At 37.8% G+C, this 16,627-nt stretch overlaps 1 protein-coding gene across 2 annotated transcripts in view; it reads left to right on the top strand.

The window, feature by feature from the left end:
* LOC128258781 (bifunctional heparan sulfate N-deacetylase/N-sulfotransferase) overlaps positions 1-16,627 on the top strand; it is a 57,969-nt gene that overhangs the window by 7,272 nt on the left and 34,070 nt on the right. For both annotated transcript variants that reach the window (XM_052990648.1, XM_052990649.1), the window contains exon 2: positions 2,295-2,331. The gene's annotated coding sequence lies outside the window, so the exon portion shown is untranslated. The remainder of the gene's footprint in view (positions 1-2,294; positions 2,332-16,627) is intronic.

Raw genomic sequence — 16,627 nt, forward strand, 5'->3', positions numbered from 1 at the left:
CACAGCACTGTTCATTTATGTGACGCCGTTTTTAGTTGCTAAAACTTTGCTCTAAGCTGCCGTTTTTGTGTGAATTGATGGGCTGTGTGAGGAAACGGGGCTCGGGGGTATAAATAGGGACCATGGATTAAATTGTGTACTGCGAGGGCTGGGAGTTTCGGGTGGGCGGCAAGGCAATCGAAATGGATGGCATAAAGTCAATTTGTAAAATGGTGCGCCGGTTTGGTTGGCCATCAATGGACTGGAAAGCTCGTGTCCGGATATCGACAGAAAGAGATATTAGTTTATCTGCCGAATTGTCGGGACAGATTTATCCATGGCATTTTTCGGTAGTTAGAAACTTGATATTCCCTAGTTCGATTAAAGTAATAGCGTATTTTGATTTGGTCGCTGGCAAATGTTGGCTGTTAAGTCGAAGTTATATTTTCAATTTATCATAGACTGGTGTAGATTTTAAATATACTAACTATTCAATAAAAAATCCTTCTTTCACAACTGTTTTCTTTTATATTTTCAGTACCATCTTCCAAACATTTAAATATTTAATATTTAAATTACAAAATTAATAGCCTCACAGCCCATTTTTCAATTGATTTTCTACTCTATGTTCTCATGAAAAGTTCCATATACAATTTCGTTTCTAAATTAATGCAATTCACTTAGACCTCCTTTGTTGTCAAAGTACTTTGTTCTATTTTAGTGCAGTTCTTTCCTCTCCACTCATTTGTGTTCTCATTACTGTTCGTTAATTGCATATTTGAAATGCCCAAAAGATCACAATCATTTAGCCATACACGTGCCTCAATTACAAATTCCCCAAGGTGCATTCCCCTCCGCCAGCGCCCCTCTCGTCCTTGTCTTTCCCGGACAATCAACACAATCACAGGCTCCACCCACACATCCTAGCATAGATCCCTTGTTGACCCGCTGTGCTTCATGTATGGCTGCTGGTTCAATTGGTTCGTTCCTTTTTAAAACGCATTGAATCGTTTTAAGTGTAATAGAGTTGCCTGCCAGACACAGATACAGGCTCAGATACGCACGCACACAGCCGCACTGTTGGCCCATGCAAATGGTAGAAGTAAAAACCTATGGCAATCATCGAAAAGCCAAAAGCAACTACGGGTCAACTTCTCTAAGTGGAACTACTTCTTGACTTATTATCAAGCTGCTGAAAATAACACAAAAATTTGAAAAGATGAATTCCTCTTAATAAAGTCAAGTAATAAAGTCAACCGGTAATTAATGAGTCTTATAGTTTTTCTTTTTTTTTTTACCTATATGTCGATTATTACAAAAGAATATTGGGCTCTTTTTATTATTAAAATTAAATTTATCCCATTGAAAGCTTATAATATTCCTTTGTTTTTTAATAAAAATCGTGTCTTCTGGCCAATTTTGATTTGATTTAGCCAAGTTTGACTGCCCAAAAATGGCGCCCCAAACAAACCTTGCACCCGAAAATTTACAACAATAAAAAGCGTTTTAACACACACAAAGCGCTTGAACCCTGGCAAAACTGCAATGCGACATGAGCTGAGCTGCAGCTGAACAAGGGGCGAAAGGGAAGGAGATATGCGTACTTAAAACGAGTGAAAGAGAGAGATAGCGACCAATATTGACCATGGTCCAAAAGCGTTCGAACTTTGAATCCTTGACAAGTTCCAAAAATTCGGACGCTTCATGAGTGCAGATGTAGAGAGAAAGCGGGGAGAAGTGGAGAGAGTGAGGGGGAAACCGGGGACGGGGCTGATAGATTGTAATCCTTGTGTGCTGCTTTCAATTGGCTCCATCTCCGCCCTCCTGAAAAGTCCCCTCGAATCTCCCCCAGAGCATCCATACTGTCAATTGGCTTTGTGTGTTTGAGAGAACCAACACAAGAGTGCGAAACTGATGGGGTTTGCTGGAGGAAAAATCGAGGAAAGTTGAGCAGGACAGTAGTGATTCCGGCTGAATCTGCCTCTGTCTGTGTCTGTGTTAATTTAGTTTTGTTGTCATCGGGACAGACTGCCCGAAAACAATTGAAACAATAACGAGACAACAACGACAGCCAAGATTCGGTGATTTACAGTGAATGTCAACTAAAGCGGTCAGCTTAATTACATTAATGTGTTATGCATCAATTTAGAGGGATGAACATAAAATTATCTTACACATAGAAAATTAAGGCATATAATATTAGTATTTAATAATAATTATCTTTGAAATGTACATCTGTATTTTACTTAATAGTAATCTAAATATTATATTTAATATTAATAACTAAAAATTATATTTCTCCACTTTCTTTTCAGATCAAAGCAGATTAAACGGACAAAAATTTGTAAGCATGTAAGAGCATTTTTTATAAATATTTTTTTTTTTTTGTAAACATTAATTAAATACATTTTATAAAACATTTTATGGACAAATTAAATTTTTAAAATAATATGATAAAGTTTTTAAACTAATTATATACATAAGTGTCACTTAAAAAGCTTAAACTTGTTGCACGTTTTGTGTTAATTTGTTTACATATTTTTTTCTCTGTACATCTTATTTTAGCAACCGAAAGCTTTCAATGTAATTTGCTTTTAGCCCCCGAAAGTCGACAGCCTTGTAAGCCGCAAAATGCGTTTTTTGTTGGCATTTAGCGTTTGATTAATTGCCAGACAGCTCGGAATAATGATAATGTCCTGGCCTGTGTCCTTTTGGCAGGTCTGGCAACCCCGAGCGGATCCGAGACCCTTTAACTTTAACCTGCCCTCAAGGCGTTTGGGGGTTGATTCTAAAAGATTTTGAGCATGGGGTTGCCGGTGGGGTAGGTGGGGTAGGTAGGCGTCGGCTATTTCGTTAACAATAAATAACGCTTGAGACAGGCCCGAGGGTTTTTGTTTTGCCAGAGCGAAACCCCTCGAGTGCCACCGACAAGGCACAAGGCGGAGGACGAGGTCCTTTGATCTGGTGCCAGGCATGGAAGGCGAAGGAAAACGTGCGAAAACGCTTTAGAGCAGCGCTCGGCTACGGAAAAGAGCCCCGGATTGATGTGGCGTCTAGTGGCGTCTACCTTGTTTGCTTTTCATAATGAATGCGGCTTGAGTCAAAAGGAAAAATAAGCCAACCAGCCAATGGGGGAGTAAAATTCAGCTCCTTTCACAGGAACTCGGGGAACTGGCAATAACAGGATACACACATCACCAGCGTATCCTGTGCTGTCCTGGCAAGTTTATTGATCAAATATCGCATGTCACTATCCAAAGCAGCACACACATGAACGAGAAACCACAGGGGAGGCAATGGGATAGAGTTGGTTGGATTCGAAGAGAATCCAACCATTATCCTTCACTGCTGCTCAACCATAAATGCCAGCTAAAAATGTCATTTAAATTGTCGTTATGTCCTGTTTACTGTTCTTTGTCATTTGGCCAACTTTCCCGCATTCCTCCACCCCGTTTTCGTATCAGCGTTTTGTTTTCTACGCTTCGGCCATCATCATCATCAACGTCAGTGGCAAAAACTTCCTGTTTTTTACGGTCCCCTCGCTAACCGCAGGCTCCAACTGAAAAACGTGAGCATTAAAAACGACAAAAATAAATTGGCGTAAATTATATATACGCAAAAAGAAAAAAAATACAAATAACGAAAATAAAATGTGGCCCAAATATTTCAGTCTCAAATCAAAAATTTGTAAAGTCACCACCAGCGGGGGATGATTTGACCCTGAAAGGGGGGTCCTGTTAAAACACACCAAAATAATCCACGGGATCATACAGTGGTGAGGCGTCGAAAGAAGTTGTGAAATTTTAATTAGCGTAAACTTATAATTAATGCGGCAAATATTAAGGGATAAGCTCGGTAATGGAATTTGACTGATGAATTCATTTATTTTCATTAAACTGAGTCTACACTGAGACGAGGATTTAAAAATGGATTTTAACGAAGTTTCGGGATGTTAACAAAATAGCTTTTAATAGGTGTTTTATAGGTGTTTAAGTAAATGCTTAGGTATTTTGTGCATACTTATTTATCTAGTTGAGCATTGAGAATGAAAAAATCATAAATATTTAATTTATATGAAACTAATTATAAATTGAAGTTTGTTTATGTACCAAACAATATAGTAAATAATGATTTTGTTTTAAACTTATTATTTTTAATGAAGTTTATAAATATTTCATTCCTTATCTCATTTATTTTCATTATAAACATGTTACTTCACTCATAAATCATTTGTTATTTTAGGTCTGACTTTAAACACATGTTGCACCACTGTGCATACCAGTAGAGCCACCCCCAACTGAGGCATCTAAAAATGCATTAAAAAACTTTTATTGTTGCTTTTTTGTCCGCCCAGGCGTGCGTCGGCCATATTTGTTTGGCTTCCGTTTCCGCCGCAGTAGTCGTCCTCATCCTCGTCGTCGTCGCCATCTTCCTTTTCTCTCTCCGCCGCCGACGGAAGTTGGCACATTAAAAAGTCCTTTGGATCCGTTGCTTTCCGCCGCTGTGGAATATCCTGGGGGCGGTAGTTTAAGAAGCGAGGGGGTGGCAACGAGAGGCGAGTGCATAAACAACAACAACACCATCATCTGGCGCGTCCTTTGTGGTCATCTGCTGTTGCAAGGTGTTAAGAGCCAACATGCCGCTCCACAATGACCCTCATTAACTTAATGGTCAGCTCTTAGTTCTCCTTCTTCACCATTCTGTTTGTTTGAGCGAAATTCATTTAAAAAATTATTAATTTTCCGCCCATGGAAAATTCATTTTTTTAATGGCCCTTCATTGCCTTTGTGGTCTTTGTTGAAGCCCGAAGCCCAATTAGAAAATCAATACGCTGCACTTTGACACAAGTTAATTCAATTTGTCGCCAGCAGCCAAATGTAATTAATGGTTTCGTTTGGTTCGGTTTGCTTTTTGGCAGCAGCTGCCTAATGAGTTGAAATGTCCCCATAAAAAGCTTGGAAAACTTTTTTCTGTTAGCATTTATGGGGGGCAATAACTGACAGATTGCGTTGCCTGTCGCTTGATTTATTTTAACTGACATTTAAATGTTTTTTGATATGAGTTTAATTTTTATGTTTGTTTGAATACCGCAAGCGAAATAATTAATTTGTTTTACTAAAATAATTGCGATGTTTATGGAAAGACCAATTTGGAAAATTCCAAAGTTGACTCACCCAAATGGGTTGAGTAAAAATTAAAATTCCTTACATCAACCTTTTTCATTTAGGAAACAAAGTCATTTGTAAAACTGAATTCTGATTGCGTAAAGTAACGTAGAAACCAACGGAGGCAATTTAATTAAATTGTTCATGATGAGTTAATGTAGTCAAATCACATTTAATGCATAATTGCTGGACGGAATCATCAATCAAGTGTGGAAATCTGCTGTTAAGACCACTTGATGTTCATCTATATGGCCATTAGCTCGCAGATCCTAATAAGCCTTGTTATGTGTCATTGTGCCCACTTCAGTCTGATTGTTATGATGATTACCACTACCGACACGAAGATCTCTGTTTGGGCAACCCTGCGTATGTGTAATGTGGCTTATTCCAACCACAGACAGCTCAAAAAGACCAAACTAAAGTAGCCGACATTTGATGTGCTTTCTATGAGGCTAGGACAACAACAAAAAATGGCACAACATCTCTAATATGAGAGTTTTATTTTATTACATTTTATTACACATAAGTTGGCAACAAAATGCGCTAACACACACACACACACACACACACACACATACACACACAACGAAAGGCAGCCACAAGGATTCACTGATAGACAGTTTCCATTGAAGCGGAGTTTAGAGCACGTAGAACGTATCTCCGTTTCCGCAGATAAACGCGCTCGTATCTGTGTGAATAGGCTTGGGATCTGTGTGGGTGTTTCCTTTTAACAAAATGTTTTGATTTCCATGGAAAGACAGGACTCTGCTAGTCAGCTCCAACTAATCTGTTATCCCTGAGTTGAGTTTTCTGTTTTTTTCTGTAGGTTTTCCTCCCTTTGCTCAGCCCCTTTTTGTGTGCCGGGCTATATGTTGGTTTTTGCTTTTTCAATTCATTTTATTTATCGGAGCATGAAAGACGCCCTCACACACACATATTCCAGATTTAGATACAAATACAAATAGAAATCAGCAGATAATAAAAGAGCAGAGAAAGCGGACAACCAAATCAAAATGAGAAATCGCCACCTCATACCATTTTCTTGTGAGAAATACGAGTATCCGAAAAGCGACATTAGAGTAACACATTTTTATTTGTATGCTTATCTGCTCATAACGAAATTGGAATGCTCTTCTACACTCAAAGAAAAGTTTTTATACCATTTAGCTCGGCTTATATTTACTAAATAGTAGTGTAGATGAATGTAAACTTAATCAAAAACATACTAACAAAAGCTTTATTGCGTGAAGGATCCTTTTAATTAATAGCCAATACATCCCAACGTTAATGCATGTCTTTCTTTCGGTGTAGATATGAAGACAAGAAAGATTTACTGTCCGAAATTTCAGCCATAGAAAGCAGACTTTTAATCAACAAAATACTCAGAAGACTCAGAGCGGCTGCACACACGTCCTTGGATTTATCTTTGAAATCGATGCCGGCTTTCCACTCTCATTTGGCCTAATTGATATTCATTTTATGCATGGCTCTCAGCCTGGCCGGTTTCTGTTTACGAAATATGTTTGCATTTGTCCAGCTCGGACGCCTTATAACCTCATCAAATTTCTCCAGACTAATTGCGATTGTGTTCTTGCTGGGCAGCTCTTGGGTTTTTACTTTTGTCATAGCATACTTTTCAGCGCCTGACTAATTAGTCAGTGAAGATGAGGTTGTTGGGTCGGCAAATTGAGTTGGAAATTCAATTTGGCAAATCACAAAACGAAGGAAGCCAAAAAGAAGTAGAAAAAAACGGGGACCAAAGCAATGTGAGTGGCATAAAAATTCTAGGCGGCGAAACAAAGCTCTAATAAAACAAAGCAGTACAGACTGATCAAGTTGTTGGAATCAGCACAGAAAAAAAATTATATAAGAAAAGCTACTCAGATAAAAAATCTGTTACTATTTCTGTAAAAGCAAAACACAATATAACTTAAATATTGTTATTGAATTATTGTTATTAAAACAAATAAGTATATGTAACTTGGTTTATAGAGCTTTAAGGTTCTTTTAAAATAACTTATATTTTAAATCACTTCTTAAAAACTAACAACAAATGTGATATATTATTTTTAAAAATTTTCATGCTTCCTTGAGGATACTACTAATAACCAATTAAGGTCAAATTGTCCTGCTTTTTCTTCTCTGTGCGAAAAACTCCCAGCGAATGTTGACGACAACAAAATGAAGTTCACAAGACTCATGGGAAAAGGAGTGGGAATGACTGTGGTGGGGAGTCAGGACTGTAAGGACACCAATAAGAGCCACGTTAGAAATGACAACAAGGATGCAGCTGCAATGCCTTCCCACGGCTATTGTTGCTTGCTATTATCCTGCCACTGGCAATAAAAACCACCGCCGTCGTCGCTGCCTTTTTATTTCCATTTTTTCTTTTTCTAGTTCCCAGTGCTGTGCTGCCTAGGATTTTTGCAACTTTCATGCCAGGAATTTCTCGGTCAGTGACATGGCCCAAACGACAGCAACGAAACGCGGCTTGTGTTGTATGTTGCAAGTTGATTTCTTTCCTTTTTTTAACGTTTCGATGTTGTCGTCGCCGTTGTTGTTTTCAGCTGTGTTGTGGCCTGTGGCGTTCGTTGTGACAAAAAAATCTGTTTTTGGTTGACTGCCTAACATTGCTAAATGTGCATAGGCAACGACAGCGGCAACCTCAACAGAAACAAAAAGAGGCTAAAAAAAAAACTGAAACTGACTGGCTTTGTTGCCGGTGTGTGGGCCTGCATTAGAAACAAAAATACTAGAAGTATGAATGGAATAATGCCGAAGAAATGAAGGAACATTCATGTTTATAATGAGAAGGCGACTATGGTAGAACATTCGTTGAGAACGAAATAGAAATGACAGCTGTCCATTAAAATTTTAAAACATTTAAAGCCATTGAAAATGTCAAAAAATTTATTTTAATTCAATGATTTCTACATTTAATTTACAGGAATAAAACCGTTTCATTCAGGAAACACAAGCAAACAAAAACGTTTGATAACCAAACATCAATAACATTGTTTAAAAACAATTCAAAAAATTTTACAAAATGAACACAATATATAATTAAGTAAGAATGTCACGCCCTTTTATATACCTAATTAATTATATTTACATTTTAAAGTACAATATAAAGCACAAAATAGCAACACCTTAAACAACTTACTAAAAACATTTAAAGTTTATCCTCAATATTAAAATCACCTTTACATTTCATTCTCAATCAACTTTATTTGTTTGCTAAATAATAGTAGAAAGAACTTTTAAAAACTCACACAAAAGAATTTCCATAAATATCTGTCAATAAAACAGTAATAAACGCCAGCAACATTTCCCCATCCGCACATATCCAAACCCCCCCAGCGGCAAAGTCCCATTTACTTTTCATTTTCAAGAAAAGTTTTCCACTCGAAGAACTTAATTTGGCCGTCATTTTCCCGCAATTACATTGCACCACTGTGCATCGACATTTATGCGAAAAGCTGACGTCCATCCCACAGATGCATATAAAAAGCTGGCGGGTAAAACGAAGAAAAAACTTTGCATAGCATATTTACACATGGCCTTTGGCATTGTTTTCACAGGCGGCGCGATATCAACATGCAAGCTGACTTCTTGTTGTTGCTGTTGCTTTTGGCTTTTTGGCATCCTAAAATAGTTGGCGGCCGTCTGTTGTGGTTAGCATATTCAACTTGTTCTACTATTTTTATACCCATTTTGTGGGTTGCGCTCCTCCTTTTTAGCCATGTCGAACACAAACAACCAAATTGCTGAAAAGTGGCAAACCCCGTGGAAAAATCTTTTTGTTAGCCGAGTTTCCCTAAGTTTGACAACGTCGGAGAATGTCAACTGGCTTGACTTTGTTTCCATTTATAGAACATTTTATTGCTATTTGGGATTGGCTTTGGGTTTTCCTCTCGTTTTCCACGGCTTCAAGAAAAGTGTAAAACTGAAAAGTTACACTTGCAGTTGCTGGATGGAGTTTTTGTGAGCAAAACTGAAAATAACTTTATCAAAAAGCAATTGATTTCGAAGAGGTGGCAACTTTCATTGGCCCAAATTGGCGTAAATAACTTTCTACTGGCAGCCCGAAACACAATTTCATAAATTTTATTAGAAAATCTGCACTACCCTTTGGTAGTTTGCTGAACCCAAAACTTTTCAGCACTTGACCAAAAATAAATAACTTCAAAATAAATATAAGTTTTTATCAATATGTGTCAGTGTCACGCTTCACGAAGCATGATATAATTTGTTTGTCAGGAATTGGCATTTGTTTGTCGTATGGACATTATATTTTATATTATTTCATCCACTTAAAACGCAGTTTTAATTCTTAATAAATTTTTAACTTTTTAATCTATTTTGATAATTAAACATTTTTTTTTTATAAACATTAAAAATCTCTACGACAGACGGACGTTTAAATAAACAAATTATAATTATACACAAAACACATTTAATTTACAAAAAGAAAAATAATATTTTTCAATAACTCAAAATTTAAGAAAAAAAAACTTTTTTAATAAAATGAAAAGTTTTCCTTATTTACTTAACTTTCGCCTGTTTAATTTGCTGACCGTCGTGTGTGCATGGTATCGATAGCCTTTGGCCAGTTTTCTGCCCGAAATTTCAGCCGAGCTCGGGGACTCAGTTCCGTTGGCAATTCGCAAACATTTTCCGGTCAATTTGTTGAAAGTTCTCCGGCTTCGATTAACTTTTGCCAGTGGGAGTTCAGGGAAAAGTTTCGCTTCCTATTCCTTCTCTTGCAAATAACGCTCTCGCAGGGCTAAAATTTAAAGTTGTTTGTCGGGTAGGTGTCTAAACTGTCTGGGCAGTAAGTTACTGGGTCTTATCTGCGCCCCAACTGTGTGTATTTATATATACCAGCTACCATAACCCATAACCTAAATTTACTCCCACACAAACTTGAACTTCTCGTTTCGCCAGCGCTTCTGCTTTATTAAGTCATAAAAATCTGTCAGCTGCAGCTATATTTTTTTCCAACCTGAGTGTTGTCAGTTCATTCGACAGCTCGTTAAACGCAAAGAAAATAAAAGCATTCCTCTGGTATGTTTATTTGAATTTTTTCACATAAAATCTTTACCCGCTTGTCATTTATAATTTGTACATTTGCGTCCGTAAAATGTTTAAAATGTTTTAAATTTAATCATTTTGCTAATTTGTTGAAATCTCGTTGGCATGCTTGTTATCGTTTAAAAAAAGAACACGCAAGTGAATTTTTGCCATTCCTGTACTTATTGTAAAATATAGCTTTTTCTGCTCTCTGGCCTCGTCCCTAGTTTGCTTATCGTTTTGAGAACATTTCACAGTCTAAAGCTTAAATTCAATAACAAATGGTACGATTTTTTATTTGTTGCCAACAACAACATTGAACGATTTATTTATGACATAAAATTATTACCAGCCAGGCAGAAACACCCCCCACATTCCCACAGCACAACAGCTATCATAATTTTTGCCCTGTCAAAGTTTGCAACAATTTTTCACGATTTTGATGACAAAAAACATACAGAGACGACGGAGGAGAAGCAGAGAAAAATGCGTTTCAATATTGCATTCGCTTCCCCTTGGGAGAAAAACGAGAAAAATAGGGGATATTACAGTGGGAGGCTGCTATGAAATATATAATGCAGCTGCTGTCCGCAATTTTGTTTGTTGCTCTTACAAATTTTGCATGGCTGCTTAATTATTGTGGCTGATTTCAGGCATTAGATGATATTTATTTATTATTACTATGAATGAAAACGGCGCGACCAAAGCAAACTATCATTGTAAATTCATTTTTGCTTTTAATTCCTCTTTGTTTTGCATTATAATTGTTGCACTTTAATGAAGCCATCGTTGTGGGTCGTGATATAGGACAAAAATGCACTAAATCAACCATAATTCAGTTTAATTTATTTTCAGCGATAAAAATTCTGATAAATTGGAAGAAATTTTATTAATTGTTTGATTTCGTTGCTTGATTAAATTGTTGCAATCCCAATAGATTAAATAATTTTAAACATAATAAATAAATAACTTGGGACAAATAGTTTTGGAAGAAATTAAATGTATTTTTAAACTTTCGAAACAAAAATATTTAAACTTATTACTGAGAACTTACGTTCTTCTCTGCGATTTTCAAGTTTTTATAATTAAATCCTAGCCTGGTTTTTTATTATAAACTTTTTACAAAATATATGTTTTTCTTTAATTTAATATTCATGATTTGGTAATGGGAATTTTCTTGTGAAAATGTATGTTCTGTTCACATCCCAAGCCATAATCCTGTCCCTTTTTGTTTTGAGCCTTTCTTTACGCTTCTCAAATATTTGCCTGAGTACTTTTGCATGGCTTGTTCTTCACCCTACTTTCTACCAACTACAGCCGATGGCTACAGTAACTACAAAGAGTTGAAATTGGTTAGTGCCTGCGCGAAAAATTGCGGGAAGGGGGAAACTTTTCGCAGAGACTGAAAAGCGGGAAAATGCTGCACTGGTGACGCTTGCCCCTCGGGATCTCTGAGTCACTGCTGCGGTCCCCGTCAAATATATGCAGAGTGGTCGTCTAGTGAACAACATCATAATGGCAGAAATCTCTGGGCACATTAACATAATCGGGCAACGGGCCCAGGAATGGTGATGGCTTTGCTGATGCCGCTCTGATGTCTGGATGCCAGTGGCAGTGGCAGCCAGCGAACAACATCATTTTCATTTGCACCGAGAATTTTCTCAACGCCACCCCTCTACCTCCTCCGCCGCCTGTGGCAACGACAACAAAAACAATAACAACAACAACAACAACATCGCCGGGCGAATGGGTCCGCGATTGTTTGGCGTTGGTGGAATAAACAACGCGACGTGTCCAGTGCAGGCCAAATGAACGAGAGGGAGTGGCATTGGGCAGGCGGGGTGATGGGGTCCAACAACGACGGTATACGACAGTTTGAAACCCGCAAAGTTTTCGCTTACCATGCACTGCTCCCTTTAGCTCTGACCTCTTTACACTGACCGAAAAGGCTGGGCCTAAAACCAAAAATTTGGCATTATCTTGGTAATAAAATGTTTACTTGATACAATTTAAATTAAAAAAATTTTCACCAGTTCTTATCATTAAAAGTGGCTTTAAGACAAAGTTTTAAATCTTTCTCTATGTATGTTATGGTAATGGTTTAAAAAGCTAAATAAATAAATTTAATAAATTGGTTCTATGCTGTTCGCATAATTTAAAAATAAAATTATATTATATATATATAAATAAAATTATATATAGTCACTTATAAATTATAACAATTTGAAAAAGCTGTTAAAATAAACTTTTGAATGATGCCTTTTGAAAATGTAAATACCAGGCTTTAAAAATACATCCTAAATTGTTATTTATAGATGCATTAGATTTGACCGATATTTTGTTGCAGTGCCTAGTTCCATCTCCCTTTCACATGCTCTCGTTGTGCACGCGCATAAATCAAAACAATAAAGTTCAAGCGAAACAATGACGATGACGATGACGATGATTATGATTATGACGATGATGACTCCACGATGACGACAACATCGTTGACGTTTGGACAATGTTGACGTTGCTCCGGTGCCCCATTGTTTTGCAATCCACTGCTGCCCCATTCCCCATGCCAATCTCCTCGGTTTCCATTCTCTTCCCAGTCCCATTACCAGCACCCTGTCCACTTCATTGATGCGCTGCGACAAATTATGTCATTGAACTGCACTCGCCCTGGTTTTCCGTTGGTCCGCTGGTTCGTGTCAAGCTAGAAATGAAAAATTACACTGCCAAATGCCGAAATTCTCGACGATGGTGATGTACGAGGCATGCCTATGAATAATATTTATTTGATGCAATTTTTCCAAGCTGTATATTTGCCTAGTTGATTTTTGATTCGCTAACAGAATGAAACTAGGACAAACAGTTGTGAGTTTGTATACCCCGAAGAGTTGTTTATATTGGAGAGAAGATAAATTGCGAGTCTATAAACATTGATTTGGAGCAAATGCAGATGCTTTGCAAATTTAATAAAGCCATTTTAGATGGCCTTAAAACTATCATCCAGTATTCGCCACATGGCCGGCCCAAGCAATGTGCATAAGTGAACTGTGATCCAATTCCACAGTTGGCATTAATTCAACAATTATTAATGGCCATTAAGCAAACTGAAGCAACAACTCAGCCTCAGGCCACCAATGAGAGACAATGTCTAATGGATAAAATATTTTTATGACGCTCCACGCCGTAGACGAGACATACCCCGTAAACTGGGCCATTATTTATTGCTTTTACATGAGGCAGGGCCAAAAAGGCCGTGGCAATAACTCGCTGACGGAGCGAATGGATGGAAAAGTGGATAGCGGGGTGGTTCCGAGTGATAAAGCTTTTTGATGGGCCACCGCAAAAGAGAATGAGAATGAGGGGGTGGGGCGGTGCGGGACGTTAAAGGACTGCCAGAACGTCACAGGACCTCCGCGGCATATCCCCATTGGCCATCGTGTGACGGACACTTTGCGGATGACCCGAGCTTTTGTATATTAATGAACATTTCTCTCCGCCAGTCGCCGCGATCCGTTTTGCCTTCGGACCTCTGAGGCCTCTCCGTCGATTATGCGGCAAACCACTTAACCGTGTCCTGGATACACCGCTCAATCCTGCGTCTCCTCCGTCCTTGTCATCCTCCCCCTTCACTCCGTTGATGTTCATTATGATAATAAGAGTGTGTTTCGGTCTCGGTCTTCGAGGGGTTAACGTTGCGTGCTTAAATGTCGCCAATTGCTTGTATCTCAGTTCTCAACCAATATCGGTTTTCTATAAATAAATTATACCTATGTGCACTTGAAATTAAATCGAAATAACTTATTTTAATAAAAAACAGTTTGCACTTAGAACTGATGTTTGATTTTGGTTAAATCTTGCTCTGTTGAATATTCAACATTTTTCTTTCGAAACTGTTCGTATAAGTTTTCAAGTCTCTGACATTATTATTGGTATGGTCATAAATCACAGAAATCTATTTAGATAACCAAACGAAGCTTCTGAATAAATTGTTTTTTGCGTTTATTTATTTCCCATTACTACAAGTACAAACACTTATTAAATAATTATAATTAGTTCCTCTAAAACTCGATGGTTACATAATCTATGTAGCACTATATAATTAAATAAAACAATTACTCCCAAGCTTAATTTAAGTAATTCCCTAATTATAAAACGATGGGTCCTGATTGCATTTACTGTATGTATAATTTTTCTAGAGTGCATATATATATATTTTATGTGCCAGACCATAAAGCCTGCCTGCATATGCACAAGCCTGTGGGTTTGTGTGTGTTTGCTCCCCATAATTATGCAGCTGGCTTAATTATAAAACGTTACTCTGCAGTTAACCTGGGGAATTAATTTATACAACCAACAACAAGGCGACAACAACAACGAGCCCATGAGATGAGACGACCAGGCAGGGGATTCCCCCATTACAGGGGACGTTCAATCACAACGCCAGTTTCAGTTTCCGTTTCAGAGTTAATAGCGTGAGGGCGGCGAGTACGGTTTTCCATTATTACATTGAGTCCGGGTTCATTAACTAATTTTAGCGCACACAAATAGCATAATAAATTGATGAGAGAACTGGGGGTGAGTGGGAGCAGGATTTGCATTTGTGTGTGTTACCATAATGGGCAAAATTGGGCTTATATTTGCCTAGGTTTGTTTAGGCCCAAGACAATGTGGGGTTTTCACTGGGTAAATATAATGTCAACACTAAAGCTTTAAAAGCGAAAAACTATTGGGCCAGTAAATTGTGATGAGCCAGCAATTTCCTTAACTATAATGACTTGATTAAAGAGAACCTCGTTTGTGTTTTGTCCTTAAGTTAATTGATACTTTAATTATCTCTAATGGTTAAACAAAGCCATTAGCTGATTAAGATTTATTGAAGTCACTACTTTCTATTTATTTACTCATACGGTATTTTTTCTGTCAGTGCAATAGGCACAAGCCGATTAATTGAATTAACTTGGTGCTGTTGACATAGCTCAAGGTCATTCCCGAGCTATACGCCCTACGTTCCGGCGGCGTTGAAATCACTTCTAAAGCTTCATTTACTTCCATCCGGCGCTTATCGCGTTCCAATTGATTACTCACACCAGCATTAAATATGAAAATAAATATTGAAATGAATAATAAATAGGAATAGGCACTGGAAAGAATCAGGTCTTGTTTTAAAAGTCGATAGACCAATTAAAACTTGTGTACTACTTACAAAATGTTAGTACTTCCATTGGATTTTCACTTCTTAATACAAAAAAAAATTGTGGTATCTCACTTTGCTTCTAGTTACTAAATCTACTTTATATGTTCATATAAGCTCTATAGACTCAAAACTAAACTTTGATCTTTAAAACTAGCTTATACTTGTACATTATTTTACTTTTTTATAGATTATTTTTAGAGTCTTAATAAAAAGATCAATACCTAACCACTTTTTTGCTCGGTACACAATTGCACAATATTTTCAAATGCTAGAAGAATAAAAGTGAGCAGACAGAGAGCTGAATTGAGCTTGACTTTGTTGACTTAAATCTCCAGCGGCGCACAAATTGGGCCAGCAATTCGTTTTCTTTTAATGGACGCCCACGTGGCCGGACTTCGTTTCTCTTCCCTCAATTTGCCCCCTCGGCTTGCCCTCTTGTGAAACCATTGAGTCACAGGGTTATTGTCAATGTCTGCAACTGATTTTGGCCCTCGGACTGTTCGGCAGGGAAACCAAAAACGAGCCAAACTCTTCCTCATGCCATTTCGACCGCAAAGCCAGAAATCCATTCTGTGGTCTAAAGGAACACCTCGTCCCCGGAATCTCCCCGATATATCCCTCAAATGGTGCAAGTGCAACCAACAATTTGGCTAAGATTTCGGCGCGTGGGTTTTCGGTGGTGAGGTGGCCCACGCATTTTGCCTTTCGGTTTTAGCCACACTGAGTGACAGTAAAGCCTCAGATTGCAGACAAGCACAAGCAAGCCTGTTTGCAGGGGCTTGGTCGAAAGGGGGGAAAAATTGGTAGTGCAAGTCATAAGCGATGAGGCTGCGTTGGTGTTGGCTTTCATTGTTGTTTCGTTGTTTTCCCTCTGTTATTCGATTCGGTTCTTTGTGTAATTGACCGGGCGTGTAACTGGTTTTGACTTGTTATTGGTCGCGGTTACTATTGCACATGCATCTGCGAAAGTCTCTTGCCAGATTCAACTGGATTCATAGTGTCACTTTCCTATGTGACCCACAAGTAGATATAAGAATATAGTGAAATACACGAACAAGGCAAATTTATGGTTTACCTTCGATGCTTTAAACATTTTTATATACAGCAAAACATGCGAGTTTTAGCAAAGCAATCGGAGGAATAATTGCTTTCACAAATTTATAAGAACGATTTGCCTACATTGATATTCCAAATCACTTTAGTAAATTTTTAGACTTTATTA

Source organism: Drosophila gunungcola, assembly GCF_025200985.1.
Source record: "Drosophila gunungcola strain Sukarami chromosome 3L unlocalized genomic scaffold, Dgunungcola_SK_2 000003F, whole genome shotgun sequence".
NCBI classification, from domain to species: Eukaryota; Metazoa; Arthropoda; class Insecta; order Diptera; family Drosophilidae; genus Drosophila; species Drosophila gunungcola.